Source organism: Canis aureus, chromosome 9 (genome assembly GCF_053574225.1).
Source record: "Canis aureus isolate CA01 chromosome 9, VMU_Caureus_v.1.0, whole genome shotgun sequence".
Taxonomy (NCBI): Eukaryota; Metazoa; Chordata; class Mammalia; order Carnivora; family Canidae; genus Canis; species Canis aureus.
The window spans coordinates 40,100,143-40,121,360 of NC_135619.1; the positions used below are offsets into that span (position 1 = coordinate 40,100,143).

At 39.4% G+C, this 21,218-nt stretch overlaps 1 protein-coding gene across 8 annotated transcripts in view; it reads left to right on the forward strand.

The window, feature by feature from the left end:
- Positions 1-21,218, forward strand: part of SYT16 (synaptotagmin 16) — a 234,343-nt gene that overhangs the window by 27,916 nt on the left and 185,209 nt on the right. The window lies entirely within an intron of this gene.

Below are 21,218 nucleotides of genomic sequence, written 5' to 3' on the forward strand. Positions count from 1 at the left end.
TTTCTTTTCTTTTCTTTTCTTTTCTTTTTTCTTTTCTTTTCTTTCTTTCTTTCTCTTTCTTTCTTTCTCTTTCTTTCTTTCTTTCTTTCTTTCTTTCTCTTTCTTTTTTCTTTTTCTTTTCTTTTCTTTTCTTTTTTTTCTTCTTTTCTTTCTTTTCTTTCTCTTTGATAATCGTCATCCTGGCATGTGTGAGGTGGTTTGCTTTTCCCCAATGATTAGTGGTTTTGAGCACCTTTTCATACTCATTTTGGCCATTTTTATGTTTTTTTCGAGAAATATATGTTGAGGTCCTTTGCCTATTTTTAATCAGAGTTTGTTGCTTTTGAGCTTGTGAGTTCTTTATATAGTATAGTTTTAGGTATTAATCTCTTATCTTAAATAAGGTTGAAAAATATTTTCTCCTTTTTCTTAGATTGCCTTTCTATTTTGTTAATTATTTCCTTTGCTGTGCAGAAGTGTTATAGTTTGGTGTAATCCTACTTATCTATTTTTGCTTTTGTTGTCTCTGCTTTTGGTGCTGTATCCAAGAAATCATTGCCTAGTCTAATGTTTAGAAAGTTCTTCCCCTATGGCTTCTTCTAAGAGTTTTGTTTCCGGTTTTATGTTTAGATTTTAAATCATTTTGAGTTGATTTTTATATGGTGTGAAATAAGGGTTCAATTCATTGTTTTGCATGGGAACATACAGTTTTCCTTGCACCATTTATTGAAGAGACTATCTTTTTCACGCTGTGTGTTCTTGCCACCCTTGTTGAAGATCAGTTAATAGCGTATGCAGTTTATTCCTGGATTCTCTGTTCTATTTCTCTCTCTCTGTGTATGTGTGTGTGTGTGTGTGTTTTAATTTATTTGAGAGATAGAGAGAGAGAGTGAGTGGGAGGGGTAGAGGGAGAGGGAAAGAGAATCTCAAGCAGATTCTGCTCTGATCCCCATGTGGGGCTTGATCTTAGGGCCCTGGAATTACGACCTGAGATGAAACCAAGAGTCGGACACTTAACCAACTGCATCCCCCAGGCACCCCTGGTCTATGTGTTTTTTTTCTTTTTATTTTAAAATTTTATTTATTTATTCATGAGAGACACACATACACACACAGAGGGGCAGAGACACAGGCAGAGGGAGAAGCAGGCTCCACACAGGGAGCCCGATGTGGGACTCGATCCCGGGTCCCCAGGATCAGGCCCTGGGTGGAATTTGGCGCCAAACTGCTGAGCCACCCCAGCTGCCCCTATGTGTGTTTTTATGCAAGTACCCTGGTGTTTTGATTACTGTAGCTTTATAGTATTTTGAAATTAGGGTGTGATATTGCCAGTTTTGTTCTTTGTGCTCAAAATTGTTTTGTCTATTTCAGGTCTTTTTTCTGTTTCTGTAAAAAAACGTTGAGATTTTGGTGGGGATTGCATTTGAATCTATAGATCACTTTAGGAAATATGGACATTTTAACAATATTAATTCTTCAAATATGTGAAACTGTGATGTCCTTCAGTTTGTCTTTTTAAATTTTACAGTTTCTTTTATTTTGTTGAACTTTTCATTTAATCATGTATTGTTTTCCTGATTTCATTTTGTTGTCTGTATTCTCTTGTAGTTCATTGACCTGCCTTAAGTTGATAATTTTGAATTGTTTATCAAGCAGTTGATGGAGTCCATTTCTTTAGGGTCATTACTAGAGCTTTGTTAGTTTCCTTTGTTGACGCCATATCTGCCTGATTCGTCATGATCCTTGTAGCTTTGCATTGGCATCTGCATTTGAAGGAGCAATTACTTCTAGTATTTACAGACTGGTTTCAGCAGATAAAGATCTGCTGGGTTCACAGGCATATGGAACTGCCCTTCAGAGCCACAATCTAGTGGGGCTGAAGCTGGCTGAGGAGGCTGCTTTCAGGTCCACAGTTGGGCCTGTTGTTGGTAGACCTGCTACCAGGGCACAGGTTAATATGGCTCCTGCTGGATGTCCTGGTATCCAGGGCTGCCTCTGGGACTGTAGTTGAATGGGATAAGAGTAGAGTCACAGGGCTAATTCTAAGTCCACAGTTGGGTCCATGGTGGGCAGGCTTGTTTTCTAGGATTGTGGGCAGGTGGGATTGATGGTAGGATCTTGGATAAGCTGGGCTGGACTGAGTCCACAGGGAGATGGGGCTGCTCCTGGGTCTGCAGCCATGTCTGAAAATGTCAAGCCTGCCTTTTCAAAGTGGCTTTCCTAGTTGTTGGACTCTACCATGAGTCTTTTTTTTTTTTAATTTTTTTTTTTTTATTTATTTATGATAGTCACACAGAGAGAGAGAGAGAGAGAGGCAGAGACACAGGCAGAGGGAGAAGCAGGCTCCATGCACCGGGAGCCTGACGTGGGATTCGATCCTGGGTCTCCAGGATCGCGCCCTGGGCCAAAGGCAGGCGCCAAACCGCTGCGCCACCCAGGGATCCCTCTACCATGAGTCTTAATCTCCTACCTAGATCCCAAAGCTCTCACAAAGGTATTTTGTCTATGGATTGTTGTCAAATCCATGTTTCTATGGGGAGGATGAAGGCTGAGGACCTCTGAATGGCTATTTTGTTAATATCAGTGATTTGTTTCTTTTTTTTTTTTTTTAAGATTTTTATTTATTCATGAAAGACACAGAAAGAGAGAGAGGCACAGACACAGGCAGAGGGAGAAGCAGGCTCCATGCAGGGAGTCTGACGTGTGAGACTCGATCCCGGGTCTCCAGGATCGTGCCCTGGGCTGAAGGTGGCACTAAACCACTGAGCCATCTGGGCTGCCCGGATTTGTTTCTTTTTGAATGGACTTTGGTCAGATGTGTCTTTGAAGGAATTTTTCCATTTCATTAAAGTTTGTTAGGATTATTGGCATAATTTTGTTAATAATATTCCCATTATCTTTTCATATGTGTAGGATTCCTAGAGATTTTCCTTCTCTCATTTCTGAAAATAGTAATTTGTGTTTTCTCTTTTTTATTTTGATAGGCCTGGCTAGGAGTTTATCAATTTTATTATTTTTTTCAAAGAAATAACTTTTGGTTTAGAACTAATATACAGTGTAATGTTAGTTTTAGGTGTACAATATAGTCATTCAACACTTCCATACAACACCTGGTGCTCATCCAAGAGTATTCCTTAATGCCTATCACCTGTTTCACTCATCCCTTCCACCCGCCTGCTCCCCTGCAAACTGTTAGTTTGTTCTCTATATTTAAGAGTCTCTTTCTTGGTTTCCCTCTTTCTTTATTTCCCGCCTCCCCCCTTTGCTCGTTTATTTTGTTTTTTAGATTCCACATATGAGTGAAATCAGATAATATTTGTCTATTTCTTACTTATTTCACTTAGCATAATACTCTCTAGCTCCATCCACATTGTTGCAAATGGTAAGATTGCATTCTTTTTATGGCTGAGTAATATTCCATCTTATACATGTACATATGCACAGGCATAACACATCTTCTTTATCCATTCATCAGTTGATGGACACTTGGGCTGTTTTCCATAAATTGGCTATTGTAGATAATGCTGCTATAAACATTGGGGTGCATGCATCCCTCTGAATTGGTATTTTTGTATTCTTTGGGTAAATGCCTAGTAGTGCAATTGCTGAATCCTAGGGTAGTTCTATTTTTAACTTTTTGAGGAACGTCCATACTGTTTTCCAGAGTGGCTGCACCAGTTGGCATTCCCACCAACAGAGCTAGAGGATTCCCTTTTCTCCAGTCCTCATTAACATGTGTTGTTTCTTATGTTCTTGATTTTAACCATTCTGACAGGTGTAAGGTGGTATCTCATTGTAGTTTTGATTTGTATTTCCCTAATGATAAGTGATGTTGAGCATCTTTTCACATATTTATTGGCTATTTATACATCTCCTTTGGAAAAATGTCCATTCATATCATCTACCCATTTAAAAAAAACTTATTTTTTTATTTGACAGAGAGTGAGGGAGAGAGACATGATATAGCAAAAGCAGGGGGAGTGGCGGAGGGAGAGGGAGAAGCAGGCTTCCTGTTGAGTAGGGAGCCTGATGCGGGGCTTGATCCCAGGACCCTGGGATCATTACCTGAGCCAAAGGCAGATGCCCAACTGACAGAGCCACCCAGGCACCCCTCTTCTGCCCATTTTTAACTGGATATTCATTTTTTGGGTGTTGAGGTTTATAAGATCTTTACATATTTTGGATATTAACCTTTTATCAGATATATCATTTGCAAATATCTTGTCCCATTCTGTAGGTTGCCTTTTAGTTTTGTTGATTGTTTCCTTCACTGGGCAGAAGCTTCATTTTGATGAAGTCCCAATAGTTTAAGATGGAAGCATTGATTTTAAATCTTTGTATTTTTATAATATAGGTACTGTGCTAGCTGCATCCCACAAATTTTTATATATTTTGCCTTCATTTTCATCCAGGTCAAAATATTTAAAAATTTTTTATGACTTATTTTACTCATGAGATATTTAGAAGTGTGTTTTCCAGTTTCCAAATATTTGGGAGATGGTCTAGAATAGTTTTTTATTGATTTCATATTTACCTTTATGTAATTATGTGACATATTTTGTATGAGGTGAATCCTTTTAAATTTATTGAGACTTGTTTTATTGCCCAGATTGTGGTCTTGGTAAATGTTCCATGGGTACTCGATCAGGATGTGTATTTTTTTTGTTGTTGTTGGGTGGAGTGTTCTATAAATGCCAGTTAGATCCCTTTGGTTGCTAGTGTTTTTTAGTGTTTTAGATCCTTACTGAATTCTGGTCTACTTTTTCTATCAATTATTGAAATGGAGTATTGAATTCTTGAACACTAATTATGAATTTGTCAATTTCACTTTCTAATATCTTCAGTTTTTGCTTCATGCATTTTGAAGCTTTTTTATTCGAATAAACATTCAGGGTAATTATGTACTCCTGATAAATTGATCCCTTTATCATGAAATGATCCTTTTTTTTTTTTCTGGTACTATTTTTTATTCTGAAATCTACTTTGATCTTAGTATAGCCATTCAGCTTTATTTGGTTAGTGTTAATGTGGTTCCTCTTTTTCTATCTATTTATTTATTTTACATACCTTTCTATATCTTTTTACTAATGTAAGTTTCTTATAGTAGCTTGCATTAGTTAAGTCTTACTTTTTATCCAGTATTACAATCTGTTTTTTAGTTGGTGAGTTTAGACCATTTTTGTTTAAGGTAATTATTATTAATGTTGGATTTAAATCCATCATACTGTTTATTTTATATTTGTTTTATCTGTTCCTTGTTTATTTTTTTCTGTTTCCTACCTTTTTTTGGATTAAGGGAGTAATATGTTTCTATTTAACTTGGAAAAGTTACTTGGCCTCTTTAAGCTTCATTTTTTTTAATCTGTAAATGTATGGATGATTTTAGCTCCCTTACAATATTATGTCATGGATTGGAAGTAAAATATGAGAAGCAATCAATAAATAGTTGTTATTAATAGTTGTAATCACACTATGAATATGGCTTCATATCCTGATTTTAAATCCAATTATAAACATTTGATGCATTGTTTTATAGCATTTGTTGATGCATAGTGAATTACCAAATGCATAATCATAAACTATTCCCTGGGTTAGAGACATAACGTATGCCTGGATTATTTATTTACAATTTTTCCTATGAACACAATTCACTATCATACTTGTAGCTGTCTTAAGTAAATTAGAAAATACTTAATATAGCCAATTTGAAGCTCCATCTTGGTTTGAAACCTGTGTAAGAGATCTCCCTGCACCAGTTCACCTGAAATTAACTGGATTTTAGTAGCCCCGACTCCTCACTCTGCCTTCTTTGGCCCTTTTCTATCTCTTTCCAAGGGAAGAAAATTTCTTCTCCACTACTGTCCATGGTAGCCAAGAAGACAGCTGAGTAGTAAGGAGTTACTTGCTGAGACCAAGGGCACATCTCACCCTGAATTCTAATCTTTGTCTCAAGGTTCAGGAAAGGACTGACTTTGGTTTAAAGGCCCTCATCCCAGCTCAGATTTCCTCTTGTTTTCTTCTTCAAGGAGAGGAGTTCACACTTGTCTGTTTGCATGTGTAACCATCTCTAAAAACTGAGTTTAGCTTTGCACAATTGGCTTATATTTTGGTAAAAATACTTCATTACTCTTTTCTGTCAAGCAATTCACTTTACAGAACCTGTTTTGAGTCCACTATAGAAGAGAATCATACTAAAACATATCCATAGATATGGAGTGATATTAGCAAATTATCCCTACTTGTTTGGTTTCTTGTGAAAAGCAATTATTTGTTAAGGATAGCTCAATGAGAATGAGTTAAAATATTGACTGTAGATAAATGCTGGGAAAAGAGCATGTGAATTGTAAAAACCTGCGAAATTTGGGTATGAGATCTCAGCTGTGCTATAATGTGTTCTATCCTCCTTCTACCAGGACTCTGCATGTCACTTGCCTCTCCTCCTTTGTACTTTTTGTTCAGATGTTGGTTGTGGATAGTGATATTTTTAGAATGTCTACCAGAAAACAAATCTCTTTTGTGAATAACATTTACTCATAGCATAATTTTAATATATATTTTTTATTCTAATAATTTTTCTACACCTGAAGAAGAATGATACAAAGAGGGCCAAGGGGGCAGAGAATCTTCTTGTAACACATGAGGGATTAATATTCATAATAGAAGTAATAAAATATTTTGATAATTTGTGAATTATTTCCTGCTTTTGACCATTAATCCCAGCTATCCATCATAATAAAGATGGAATTTCATGTAAGGAGAGTTAAAAGTAAGGTGATGTTCTTAGTTACCCTGTGGCCTTCTAGGAAACTGTAGACTGACAATATTGTTTTCAGAGGTATGAAAAAAAGAGCTTGTGGCTCCTTCTGTCTTTTCTTACATGTTGTGGGATTTGGGGCATGTTTAATGAGAAGTTATCAGTGTTACAAAAAAGTAGTTCTGCCTTCAGAAGTTACATTGATTAATGCTCAGAAAAATATACTGGCCAATTTTGAGGATAAAAGGTTACTTCTGAAATTGTATATGAGTTCTATAGAAGATGGTGGATATGGACTCTAGTTATGCAACCCTTTGCAAGACAGTGTTGTTGATGTTGCAGAGAAATAGTTATTCTCTTTCTAAAGACATTGCTGTGGGGAAACTCCATCAAGTGCATGAGAGGAAACTGAGATAAGAAAATACATACAAAATTTAATTTTATGCCAGGGTGAGGTACAAAGGATATTTCTTGTGTTCAGGGGTTACTGTGCTTCAGAGATAAGCCTTTGTACTTTTCATTTACATTTGAAAAAAGATTAAAGGCCATCTAACTGAAAATCTTGGGAATCATAAAAGAGTGGAGGTCCCTAACTGTTTAATCTGTAGGATCCAAAAGTGGCCTTTGTATTAAATAGGCTAGCCTTATAGGATTTAAGATTTTTCAGAACCAGCGAAGCAAGATCTAATTTGTTTTATATGTTCTAACACTTTGCACATAGAAATTTTCCATTTGGTGTGCCGTGTGTGCCAAATGATGAAATGTATTGCCACTTTAGAGTCTAGTTATTCTAAATATAAAATTAAGAAGTAGAGGAGATGAGCTCCAGAAATGGAGACAGAACACACTGAGTGTTTTTTTGTTTTGTTTTGTTTTGCTGGCCTGAGACAGTTGCATTTTGGTGACTTAGGAGTAGTGCCCAAGCACTTGAGCACCTTGCCATGCAATATGCAGGTGTGGACTAGCAAGCACGGACACCACCTGGGAGCTTGGGGAGCTGTAGTCTCCCAGACCTGCTGAGGCAGAGTCTGCATTTTTATCACAATCCCTATGAGATTCATAAGCAAATGAGAGTTTGAGGGGCACTACTTGAAAATGATGAGACCAGCCTATGCATCACCTGAGGTCAGTGCTGTGGCTTTAGCGTGTGGATACATAATCCTTCTTGATTCCCCAGGGGCTAGTCTTATAAGAAAATGGCCCTGTCAATCTGCATTTTCCTCCTACAACTTCTTACTTTTGGATACATTTGGTAGTTGAAAGTAAGAAGTCGCAGAACAGGGGGGAATTAGAGAAATTCCTGTGGATTGTATGTACATAAAAGAAAGACTGAGTAATTAGGAAAGAGCTGGAAAATTTTGAAGGAGAACTGAAACTCCAAGCTTATTTTTGATGTTCACATGGTTAAAACATTTAAAAAGGTACACATTGACTCTGGATTCTTGGTTGTAGCTATCAACTAGTTCTGGTTGATTTAAATAGCAACTAAACTGTGCGAAATGATGTTGCCTGGCTCACAGGGTCCCTGGGAAGGCTGGAGAGTCAGGCTGTGGCTGTGCAGCCAGAGTTGGAGCCTGAGTCAGCTTGCAGAGTGAGGTCTGGTGGACACTCCGGTTATTGAGAGTGGTAGAGACTGCAGCTTGCTGCCTGGGCGCAGTTGGTACTGAACCCTGCATGCCCAGGCCATTCCTGCTGTGGCTGGAATTCTGCATTCTTTGTAGCATCTCTGTTCCCAGAGGGCGCTCTGAGTGATCTCTGTATTTTTGGGTGGGTTCATCAGATTGGTTATGCCCAGATCATGTACCTTTGTTCCAACTGCAAGTGAAGCTGGGAAAGCCAAGGTTTTGGCATTTGCCCCGTCACTATGGGATGTGAGTGCTACCTCATTAGGTTGGGGAATTCCATATACACAGAAGCAGGGTTCAGATGCAGGTGGACAAAAAGAATGATAAGTGTTTGCTAGGGTTGCCTGTGTGTGTGTATGTTTGTGTACACATACACACACATGCATGTGTAAATGAGTGTGTTCAGTTTACTAGGCACATTTATTTCAATTGGACACCTTTCTGATTTTATGATGAAGGTTGTTAATAGAAAAATAGGGGATGCCTGGGTGGCTCAATGGTTGAGCATCTGCCTTTGGCTCAGGGCGTGATCCCAGGTTCTGGGATTGAGTCCTGCAATGGGCTCCCTACAGGGAGCCTGCTTTTCTCTCTTCCTGTGTTTCTGCCTCTCTCTCTGTGTCTCTTATGAGTAAGTAAATACAATCTTTTTTTTAAAAAAAGAAAAATAGGATCCATTTTGCAGAATCTTGCTTCTTTGTTAAAAGTGCTCATGTATATGAACATGAATATATATATCATGAATACCAAACATTTTTCTAGGTTGCATTTAACCAGGACAGAACTTGATGTTTTCTGTGGGATTGAAAAGCTTCCTAGCACTCACTCTGAAATAGTTCATTACATTCACTTTCTAAATGAGAATCACATTTAGTGAAACCCCGACCATGTAATCAAGATAACGAGAGATTTTTAATTTGCCCGAGAGTGACTCAGTTGTGGAGTACACACTTTGACTTGTGTTCTGATGGGAGGTTGAGAAATTATCGCTGCCTCTGTGTACATGAGACACAAAGCAGAAAACAAACTCAGCACGCACCGTGTCATATTTGTACTGAGATAACACTGAGGAACAGCTGTGACTCTTTCAAATGACTCTATTTGTTTGATAATTACTGGGTAAAAATAGTGCCACTATGGGCTATTTCAGGATGGCAGATGGCGTTCTAGATTATGTTCCTTTCCTTGTGCTCAAAAAGAACAGGATTGAGTCTTTCAGAAAATCACGGTCTGTGTGTGAGAGAGCATCGGGGAAGGGGCAGGGCACCATTTCAGACTCTGTTCCACAGAGAAGTAGGAAGCAGAGGTTGGGCTCTAAGGGCAACAGGGAATTGAATTATTCCAGTCCGAGCAATGATGAGAAATAAAGGCATCTGTCTGTTGCCTAGGAACAGAAATATCTTGTGGCTCTGGTACCACTGGAGGAACCAGGTCATTTACTTTGAGAGTTCACCCATCAGTTATTCAAACAGAGCTGAAATGAGCCTTGTTTTCTTCTTGGCTTTGTGAGCGGGTGTTCTCATTAGACACATGCCCCCCTCCCCCCCCCCCAGCTGTCTTCCACTCAGCAAATTGATGCTGATGCTCTAATGCTCCTAATGCATTGTCTCAAAACTGTGCAGGTCAGAAATCTGTATTAACTGAGAGTAAAACCAATAGATTTTCTTCAGGAGCTGGCCCTTGGTTCTTTTACTCTACTGTGAAGCCAATGGAGCTCCATGTGAGTGGAGCATAGCGTTCAGCCTTTCATCTCAATGGCATATGATGTTTGACATCCTGTTGGCATTCTCACCTCAAGGAGGGCAGGTTGTCACACATGCACTCTCACCATTAGGTCTAGAGTCAAGGAAGGAGGCAGAAACACTGATGTTCTGTGAAGTCTGAGGGCCTACTTCTTGGTACTAAGAAGGTAGGGCAAAGTTTTGCAACCTTATCTGTATATACGAATCTGTTCTGGAGCTTTACAAAATATATTTTGTAAGGTACTGCTCACCAAAATTCTGACTCATTGGATCCTTGGTGCAGCCTGGGACCCTATGGGTTTCAAACTTTTCCAGGTAATTAGACCTTAAAAGTCATTCCCATTTTCTCCTTACTCAGCCCCTGCTTAAGTGTCAGGCCTCTAGAACCAGGTGGGGGACAGATAGCCCAGCACAAAGTTCTTGGGCTTCCTCATTCCTGTCCAGAGCTAAGTGCTTGCCTTATGTCCTTCTCCCTAGGAAGCTCTCTGCATTGATGGTCACGTGGTTCCCACAAAGATGGATTCCTTGGTCTTCATAGTTGTAATGGGAATACTTACTCTCTCAGGAGCACTGAGAAGGGGAATTGAAGCTTGTAGTCAGGTAGAAACATAGTGAAAATATTTAGGAGGTGACTAGGCTACAGGAAGCTGATTAGCAGAGACCTAATCCCTGGGCGTTTCTGACCAGGAAGGGTGATAAGAGCAGAACATTCTAGGCACGTAAGCACATATCATAAATATCTCTGGCCCTGCAGGTGTGTGAATGCCTCTTAATTCCCCTCACCATTCTCTAGGGGTCTGAGGAAACTCAGAGTATTGTAGTATGCAGCAGCAAATAATTTAAAAAGTGAATGACATGTAGTTCCTACTTACCTTGTTTATTTATTTATTTGTTTTACAAAGAAAGTCAGCGATTTTTATTACATTGAAAGTGAGGGTGATTATAAAACCTTTAAAACATTTTCAGTATAATAATGAAAAAAAAAGTTGAACAATCCTCCTAGAAAGCCAAAGGCAGTTATATCTTGGCTCTTTTTTTTTTTTTTTCTCAGTTATGTAAACGTCTATTTGTGGGAACAACAGAGTTGATCCAGAAATCTCATTGTAAAGAGAGGTGAGATGGAGCCCTGCTATCATGTGCATGAAAGGAAACTCCTCCGGCAGCTCTGACATGTGTGATTCCCCGCTGCTGGCATTGTTATGACTAAGGCACCATTGGTCTGACTTTCAGGTATACCTGGCCAGGAAATCAATCTCATTGGCTACTTGGTCACACTTGAAACAAACTCACATTTCTCACACTGACTTGCCAAATCCTTAGGACTTTGGAAAGGAGAAAGAGAAGAAAGTTCAACCAGATTCACATCAAAACTTGCGTTTTGGAGCAATCTGAATTACTGATTCCTTTTCAGCCCCCATTTGCTTGCTCGCCCCTTCCTTCCTTCCTTCCTTCCTTCCTTCCTTCCTTCCTTCCTTCCTTCCTTCCTTCCTTCCTTCCCTTGTCACTTGCTTCTTTCATTATCAGCACAGAATCCAAAATGAACTTGAAGCTCTCCTCCTTCTGGTGATGTGGGCTAGGATGGATCAGAGAACATTAGAAGATTTTAGCTAACCTGTAGTGGGAGGTGTAATGCCAAGTGGGTGTGGCTTGGAGTGGCAGTTTAGGAGCTGTGAGGATTTGTCTCACAGCTATGTCTGTGAGGAACACACATTTACTTAATATTGTTTACTTAGGATGATGACGGTGTTGGCTCAAAACCCTTAGACCACCTGCTGGTGCTATCACTCTAAGCTACTAACAGTCTCTTATATGCAGAGTTGAGTACCTCTTCCCCATAATTTTCTGCTATTAATTTAGTTTCTTTTTGTGAGTCCACTTCTCATGATAGACTTAATGTATTTCTAAGGAAGAGGTCAGCTATATTCCACCCAGAATACGACCAAAGCAGCTACCACTGTGTTTACACATGGCAAACATTTAGTGGCTTTATTATTAATTACTAATATTTTATTGTTAATTTCCTTAGATGGCTCACATAATGATTTAAAAACAAAAAGGAGAAGGGTGTCTTTTCTTGCCTCCTATTGGGCCTCCAAGTTAACAAAATGAGTGATGGAGGGATTGCAACTGCCAAGAAGTAAGGATGCCTTTCAGCAGTACACCAGCAATACTTACTGCTTCTTTACTTCTGTGCGCTTGGCAAATAGAAAGAGCTCAGTAATTGTTCTCCCTTAACACTTTGGGCACATCACTTTACCTCTCTGGTCCTTGGCTGTAACATTTTATGATCCATGACTTTGTGACCCAAATATTATTCCTAGATCCCCCATTCCCATGGTCCCATGACCTTTTATTGCCAAAAAATGGCACCATCACTGACATCTTCATTTTAGGGAGCCTGCTCTTTGATATCTATCCCATCCTCCCTGCTCACTCTTTCTGGTCCCATCAGCCTTGCAGACCTAACCATTTCCCCACCACATTTTCATTATTCACAATATCCCTTTTCTCATTACTTTCCTTTTTTTTTTTTTTTTAAAAAAACTAGTTTAGATTTCATAATGTGTCAGTGTAGTTATTTAAGCAGCTAAATATTGCAAGAGAAAAATACATAAAAGTCCTCATTGAACTATAAATTCATGACATAAATCTAAAATTAATCGTTGATGCTACCTGGCAATTCTTATACTTGCTTAGTATATTTATTCTACTTTCTAGACTACTATTGCTCCCAGCTTCCTAGGCTTCTTTTCCATTTACCCTCAGCTGATGCCCTCGCCTCGCAATTTATTAGGAAAATAAAAGTAGTAAGGCAAATACCTATCATCAAACCTAACAGCCCTCTTGCATCTTTATCTATACTCCATTTCCAACATGCGTCTGTAGATGAAGTGTCTTTGTTCCCATCAAAGGCTATTCCTACTTGTTCTCTTCAAACTTTGCCACAGATATACTGAGGATATATTCTCATTTGTCCAGTTTAATAGTGGTTTGCATTTGTTGGCCTGACATAATTATGAAAAAAATAGTTCCCCATATAAGTGTCGCAGTTCGGACAATAAATTATACAGGCCCCTTTGTCATATGACTAAGTTCCAAATATGGGATGATCTGTTTCTAGACTCACTGTTCAGATAATCTTTATGCCAACATTACCTTGGCCTAGTTACTTCACAGGTTAGTTACCTAGCTTTATAATTAGTCCTGACACATGGGTGGAGCAAATGCTCCTTTCTTTTTTTACAAGTGTACTGGCTCTTCTAAAATATTATGTATTTTAGAATCAGTTGGCAAATTTCACAAAATCCTGTTGGGGTTTTGGTTGGAGTTTCATTGGGTTTCTAGATCAATTGGGGGAGAATTGACATCATTATAAAAATCAGATCTTCCTATTCATTAATGCATGCATTGGTCTATTTAGTTTTTTCTTAATATCTTTTTGTAAAATGTCATAATTTCCTGTATCCAACTTGAGCAGATATTCTTTTGACTTCTTACTAGGTATTTTTACAGGTTTTATTTCTGTTGTAAATGGTGAAGTTAAAAATTATGTCTTGACTTGTTGTTGTTCTACTGCACTTGTCTTATATGCAACCAGTTTGCTAAATTTTCCTTTTACTCATAATAGTTTATAAGTTTGTCAGGATTTTCTAGGTAGATAATCATATCATTTGCAAAAATGATTATTTGTTTCCTCTTTTTCAATCCTCTGCTTAAAGAAAAATCCCTCTTTTTATTGACACACCGTATATATACAGCAAAGAGCCCAACCCAAATAAGTTTACCTCTTGATACATTTTCACAAAATGAACATATTTATTTAGCTAGTACCTAGATGAGGAAACAGAGCATTACGTTTACCTCAGAAGCCCCCTAATGCTCCTTTCCATCACTATCTCTCTGAAGAATAACCCAGATTATTTCTCTGGTCTTATTGACGGGCTTATTCACAGCTTCCTCTCTCTAGTGTATCACACTCTCCCTTTCTGCTGGAATAGTCCCAGAAACATACAGACATGCTTTCAAATCATCCTTCTCAAAGAACTCTTCCTTGACCTATGTCTCTTTCTAGCCATGGCTCCATTTTGTTGCTCCCCTTCTCAGTAACACTTTTTGAACAAATGTCTCATAGTCAGTCCCTCTACTTTCTCACTTTATGGTTTTCTCTTTGACTCACTTGAATCTGGCTTTTGTCTTTGGTATTCTACTGAAGTAGCTCCTATCAAGATTCCAGTGACCTCCAAGAGACCAAATCCAATAGAAGGCCCTGTCTGTATCCTTCTCCATCTCTTAGCATCACTTGATGTAATTGGCCCTTGCCAATACCTTGTTTTCACGGCTCTATTTATTCATTTTTTTTTGGGGGGGGTTCCTTGTCTAATGTCTCTTTCTCTACCTAGACTCTAAGTTCCATAGGATGAGGGTGAGAGCTAACTTTTTCCCTACTCTATCCCCAGTATCTTGTCCAGTGTCTGGTATGTAGTAGGTTGACAAATTTGTTCCCTGGGCCTCTGGGGTGACAGTACATAGGTAGTCACTTTAGTGTCATGTCTATTTGGATGCCTTACAGGTACCTCACACTCAACAGGTCCCAAATGTGTCTTTCATCTTATTCTGCAAACTCTCTCCTCCACTAGTATGTCCTCTCTCAGGGCACACATCTACCATCCATTAAACCAGAAATCTTAACTCCTTCCTCTTTGTCATCCTATACCCAATCCAACATGAGTACCTGATCACACCACTCCTACATATCTTTATCAAACCATCTACTTCCCTTCACCCCAATTCTCATCCTTCTGGCATGCCACCATGTTGAATGTTACTGAAACAGCATCTGGACTCTTGTTCTGAGCTGTTCTTTTTTTTTTTTTTTCTGAGCTGTTCTAAACTCTGACATTGCTCCCTTCTGATTGGTTCTGTATGACAGCCAATGGTGGCACTTTTGAAAACATAAGTCTTATTAAATCATCCTCCCATAGCAGAAACTGTACTATATATCGGCCCTCAAAATATAAAAATAGAATGAACATGTAGGGTAAGCAAGATAGTGCAGTGCTGTACTATCATATATAAAGTATCAAATGCTTATCAAGTTATTTGTATCTCATTTTCATGTCACTATTTTCCCAAATCTTCAGAACATTCTTTGGATTTCTCTACAACTGTTTTATCTTCTATAGACATCGACCCATTAGGCATTTTTTCTTTTTATACTTACCTCTCCTTTATTTTTTAAAAGAGATTTTATTTATTTATTTGACAGAGAGAGGGAGAGCACAAGCAAGGGGAACTGCAGGCAAAGGAAGAGGGAGAAGCAGGCCCCCCACTGAGCAGGGAGCCAGATACAGGGCTCTATCTCAGGATCCTGGGATCATGACCTGAGCCAAAGGTAGACGCTTAACTGAGCCACCCAGGTGTTCCTTACCTCTCTTTTAAATTGAAATCTGTAGACACTTTGAATAGCAGAGGGCAGATTTGCACTAATCACTGGAAAAAAATGTATGAGCAGAACTAGTTATCTGGGATTGATGCACAGCCTGGCAATTCATTCATCAACAATAACAGTCTTGTAAAAACATTAAAAATAGAACTCCTTCCTCAGGCTCCCCACATTAATATTAAGGATTGTTATGAGTGACCCAAGGAAGTGAATATTATAATTACTAAAGGCTCTGTGCCTTAGTCAATGGTATTTAGATATTTAGATAGCCAACAACAAAACCCAAAACCCTGATTTAAAGTGGTAATTAAATAGCTTCTCTTCTCCACCGGTCTATGCCTAAGTAGTTGCTCACAGAAAAGCATGGCCTTTGGCAGCTCGGGTGGCTCAGTGGTTTAGTGCCACCTTTCGCCCAGGGCGTGATTCTGGAGTCCCGGGATCAAGTCCCACATCGGGCTCCCTGCATGAAGCCTGCTTCTCCCCCTGCCTGTGTCTCTGTCTGTCTCTCCCTCTCTGTGTCTTTCATGAATAAATAAATAAAATCTTAGAAAAAAAAAAAAAAGCATGGCCAATTGAAGGACAAAGTTGAAAAGTCTCTTGTTTTTGATGACGTGCATGGTTTTTAAATCTGAGACCAACTAGGCGTGACTACTTTCCTATTTTCAGAATTAGCAAGAGTAGCTGGACAAGATTAATAGGTGGGTTCATTATGCCTAAGAAATTGACTGTTTTTTTTTTCTTCAGAAAATAATTGCTTTTCTGGAGTGCAAAAAGCTTTTGCTCATTCAGTGTCAAGATCTGTTATGCTGATTGGGGGATGAAGTCACTCTTCCCACTGTTTGTAGGGCAGAAAGTCAATAAGTGTGATTGGCAGCTTTGTGCAACATTGAAAAGTCTCCAGCAGATTTCTCACTTGGGACCCACTAAAAACCAGAGGACTCCAGGAAATAGTCAAACTGTCCTCTTTTGACATAGGGCCATAAACATAATGGAATGATTTATCCCATGAAAGATTTGAGCAAAATAATCTTTACTGATTTCTTTGGCTGAGCATAACCAACCTGCTTTTTTTTCTTCTTAGGTGCTGCTTTTTCAGAAAGTTTCATTAGAAATACATTATCTATCTAACGTTGTATAACAAAATACATTATTTAAATGGGCACAGGGAAATAGTGGAATGGAATGCTTAATCATGGGCTCTTGAATTAGAGATCTGGATTCAGATTTTGGCTCAGCTGGTTGTGTGACCTTGGATGAATTACTTATCTGCTCTGCCTCAGTTTCTTTATCTATAAAATGGAGGAAATGATAGTATCTCCCACAGCGTTTTTGTGATAATTACATTTATTTATGTAAAATGCATGGCAGGTTGTGATGGCTATTATTATTATTACTGTTATTATTGTGGTTGTAGGTTATGGGCAAAAGTTCTCCTTTGGTCTTTCAGGGGACACTGAAGGTAAATTCAGCCTGGGGTTAACATCTGTGAATGGATGAATCCTTGCACATGTAGCCAGGTTAATGTTTAATAAATGGTCGCCTGAGCCTTGACAAAGCAAGCAGATATTTGGAAATAAAATGAAAATTATATTTTAGGGTGTCTTAATAGAAAGATTTTTTCTATTTTTTAAATATTATACATTTTAAAAATATTTTATTTATTTATTTGAGAGAGAGATAACACAAGCACAGATGGAGGAGGAGAAGCAGATTCCTTACTGAGCAGAGAGCATGATGTGGGGCTCGATCCCAGGACCCTGAGATCATGACCTGAGCTAAAGGCAGACACTTAACTACTGAGCCAGCCAGGTGCCCCTTATATCTATTTTTTAAAGCTATAATGACGAGAACAAAGCTAATAGTTTTCTATATAATGTTACATCTTATAATTCTCTCTCACAGTTGGATTTTTGCTAGCATTGGTACAAGACATTAGGATCACATTCCTCATAGGAGGCCCAGGGAAAGGTTCTGTAGCTACTGCAGAAAAAAAGAGGTTTGCAGCCACCAAGAACATGCAACTTAGACCAGCTACCGGTGAATGAGTATAACCCTTTTCAGTGGTTAAAGATCAAGAAGAGGCAGGACATTGTTCTGCTTTGAGTTTGGAGGAACACGGGCACACTTTTCCTCTCTTTTCACCTTTAGTTTCAGATGTTGGAAGACTGGGTGGATATCTTTGGTGGAAGTGAAGAGGGTTGGAGGGGTCAAGGACCTTGTGACCATGGGTAGTTTGGGTGGGTGGGTTAGAGGGAGGATTATTGCCTTAAATAAAAGGAGGAGCCAGGGCAGTTACTGGAGCTGTGGGTGTGGAGCAGAGCATGAGAATAAGAGAAAAGGGATATTGGGTTTTTGCTCAAGTGCCATTACATTTCATAGGTTAGTAAGAGGAGCAAGGATTCAGATTCCCTACCCTTTTCAAAGTGGAGGGGCTACATTAGTCCCTTGGGTCCCCTGAGTGTGGAGTTCCCGATGAAGGAAGGAGTTAGATCATCTTAAATCTCATCAAGAGTGCTTTCTTAAGGACACTACCCCCACTCCCCACAAAAAAAGAAAAAAAAGAAAAAGAAAACCCAAACCACTCAACTTTCTATAGAAAATACAATTTTTGCTTCTTTTTAGAAAAAAAGAAACCTGAGCTCTTTGTCTACAGTCTTTTCATCTGAATCCAGATTTTTATAAAGCCTTAAAATTCACTGATACATGAAAAAGTAAGGCCACTGTTGACAGGAATTGTGTATGTTACTAAATTATGCATAAGAGTAGCAGATGAAAACCAAGCCTCTGGGGTTGTATGGAACAGTTTCCTGGCTGTGGTTCTGTGAGTGAATGGTAGAGGGCTGGCAGTGGGTGGGTGGTGGCTGGTGAATGAGGAAAACTAGCTTGGCTGGGTTGATTTTTCTCTTTGAAAAAGACCTTGTGCCCAAATGTCATACATATCATTTTGCTTGAATGGCTATGAAAAATGCTGACAAAATAAATAAGTCCCTGGAGTGCAGGGACTCCCTGTTGGCTACTCCACTTCAGGTGCTTTCACTGAGAGAAGAGATGACATTTGGTCCCCAGCTGTGAAACTGTTTCATTGGCTCTTGCTAAGGTATCTTCTTTCTTTTGCCTCTTAAAATTCTGATGCTTCATTTTTCTTCTGGCTCTAGATAGAGAAAGCCAGTGTTTTATTTCCTTATGTGCATTTGAGACCTGGATCCTTTGATTTGCCTTCTAACCCCTCCTTCTAGAATATATACCCCCATGTTCATACACGTTATGACTCTGTGTCTCTGTCTCTCTTGTGTCTGTTCTTCATGGTAAGCACATTTTCATCTTTTTATTGCCCTTGGAAATTTGACATTGACTTGCATTTTGAGCCAACAAAATAGCCAACAAAATATAGTCCAGCTCGCTCCTGCTCCCCTTGCTTCCACTCTTGAGGATATGATGTTAGGGGGATTCAGGACAATGAATCTCAGCTCCCTGATGACTCACATTGGGTGATTTGAGTGGCAGCTGCTAGAGCTGGCAGCCCATGGGATCAGGTTCATGTACCTCATAGTGCTGAGAGCCACAGTGGGGCTAGAGGAACTGACCCTGGGACCTTGCAGAATACTAAATGATTATGTGAAAGGCAGAAACAAGGCATTTTGCATCAGGAAAAGGTGATAAAGCCCAGACAACTTATTAGAATAGGAAACAAGATGAAAAGAGAGGAAAGAATCAGCCAGAAAACATGATAGAATGGAATCCCAGGCTAGGAGAGGATTGAAGAAGTCAATGGGGAAAGACCAAAAGGATAAGTTGATAGAGGTGCTCTGAATATTGGAAAATTCTCATTTTGGTAAAAAGTAGCCAATTCATTTTTGTTGACTGTCTTACATAATTATGTGCCCATGTTTTGATGCTCACACATTGCTTTTATATATTTTTAAGGTTGTCTTAGAAAATGGGAAAAAATCAGTGTAGCAAGTGGCAAGATCTCAATGAAAATGGATAAATGCAAAAGAGAATTTGGCTCCTATTTTTTTTTTTTTTTAAGATTTTAGTTATTTATTCATGAGAGACAGAGAGAGGCAGAGACACAGGCAGAGGGAGAAGCAGGCTTCCTGTGGGGAGCCTGGTGCAGAACTCAATCCCAGGACCCTGGAATCACAGTCTGAGTCAAAGGCAGATGCTCAACCACTGAGCCAGGCAGGAGCCCCTTTGGTTTCAGTATTTTTAATATTGATATGTTTAAGTGTATTTCTCTCTCTCTCTCTGTCATTCTCTCTGTCGCTACCCATTTCTCTCTCTCATCCTATTCTCTCTGTCTCCTGCCCTCAAGCCTATTGCTCGGCCCCTCGCTCCAGCTCTCCATCCCATTGTCCTTCATACTTCATACACCTTTCTCTTCCTGCCTCGCCTCAGCTCGCTCCTGCTCCCCTGGCCACCCTTTGTCTCCCTGCCTCCATTTTCTTTCTGGCTCAGCTATGCACCTCCCAGTCTCCCTCTTCTGTCCTCTTGCTCCCTGGTCCCTGCCCCTCGTAGAGTTCTGGGGTCCCACATGCTAACCTTACTCTAGGGCAGGCTCTTCTCTATGGTGAACTTATGGCTGCTCCAGACTTAGTGCTATCCAGCTTAGCCTTCCCAGTGGAAAAAGGATTTCTCGTTCACAATATTTTTAGGAAAAAAGTCCCAGGATTGCCTCTTATTTGGCTCTGTGAGGCTGGAATATGTAGACAGGCTTCAGGGCTGACAAGGGACGGTGGTACCCCTTTTTAAAACCTTGTGGACTAAAGTTCAGGAAAATCAAAGCACTAGAGAGGGAGTGTTGGGAATCGGATTCAGAAGAAAGAAGAAAAGGTGTTGGATCCTGGACAAGCAAAAAAGTAATGTGCCACTCCTGTTACCACTGGCCAGCCTACTGACTAGGAGTATTCTACTGAAAGTATTCTAGCCTTAATATTACGATCCAAATTTAAGAAGCTAAAACAAACAACCTAAAAATCTCAGGAGGATGCAAAATAAAGGTTTCTCAGTTTACTATAGTCCAGTGCAAGTGGGGTGGCCTTCCATAAGGCTGCCCTCAATGTGACAACTCGGAGGTTGTGACTCTTATCAGGGTGCTGCTATTCCCAGAATCCTTCACTTCCAGTTGCCTGAATGGGAGGAAAGAGAGCAGAGCACACAGGATTTTATGGCCACCCTGAGATGGTATATAGAATTTCTGCCCACATCCCACTGGCCGGAACCCAACCCCTTGTTCCCACTTTAACTTTAAGGGATGCTAAAAATTTAATGTTCTTGTGTGCCCAGAAAGAAAATGAGCAGGGTTTGGGGAACATATAGCACTGTTAGGGACATAGTCAGCTTGTTTGGATATGTGGCTGCAAGGCAAGTAGCCAGAACTGAACCAAAAGAAAGTTAATGCTGGATATTTATGAGATGGGCATACACGCTTCTCTCTGAAATGCCTTCCATACTTTCTTTAGATCTAGGCTTTATCCGGAAAGTCTCCTTTTTTCATGAAGCCTTCCAATATGGCACTGTATTTAAAAGCTTGGACTTTGGAACCAGGCATGAGTTAAACCCCAGCTTCCCCATATTCTGGGGGTAACATGGAGCAAATTAGCCTCTCTGAGACCTTCTTTCCTCTCTCATATACTGTGGAAGAAAATATCATTAATAATAATCCACATTTTAAAAGC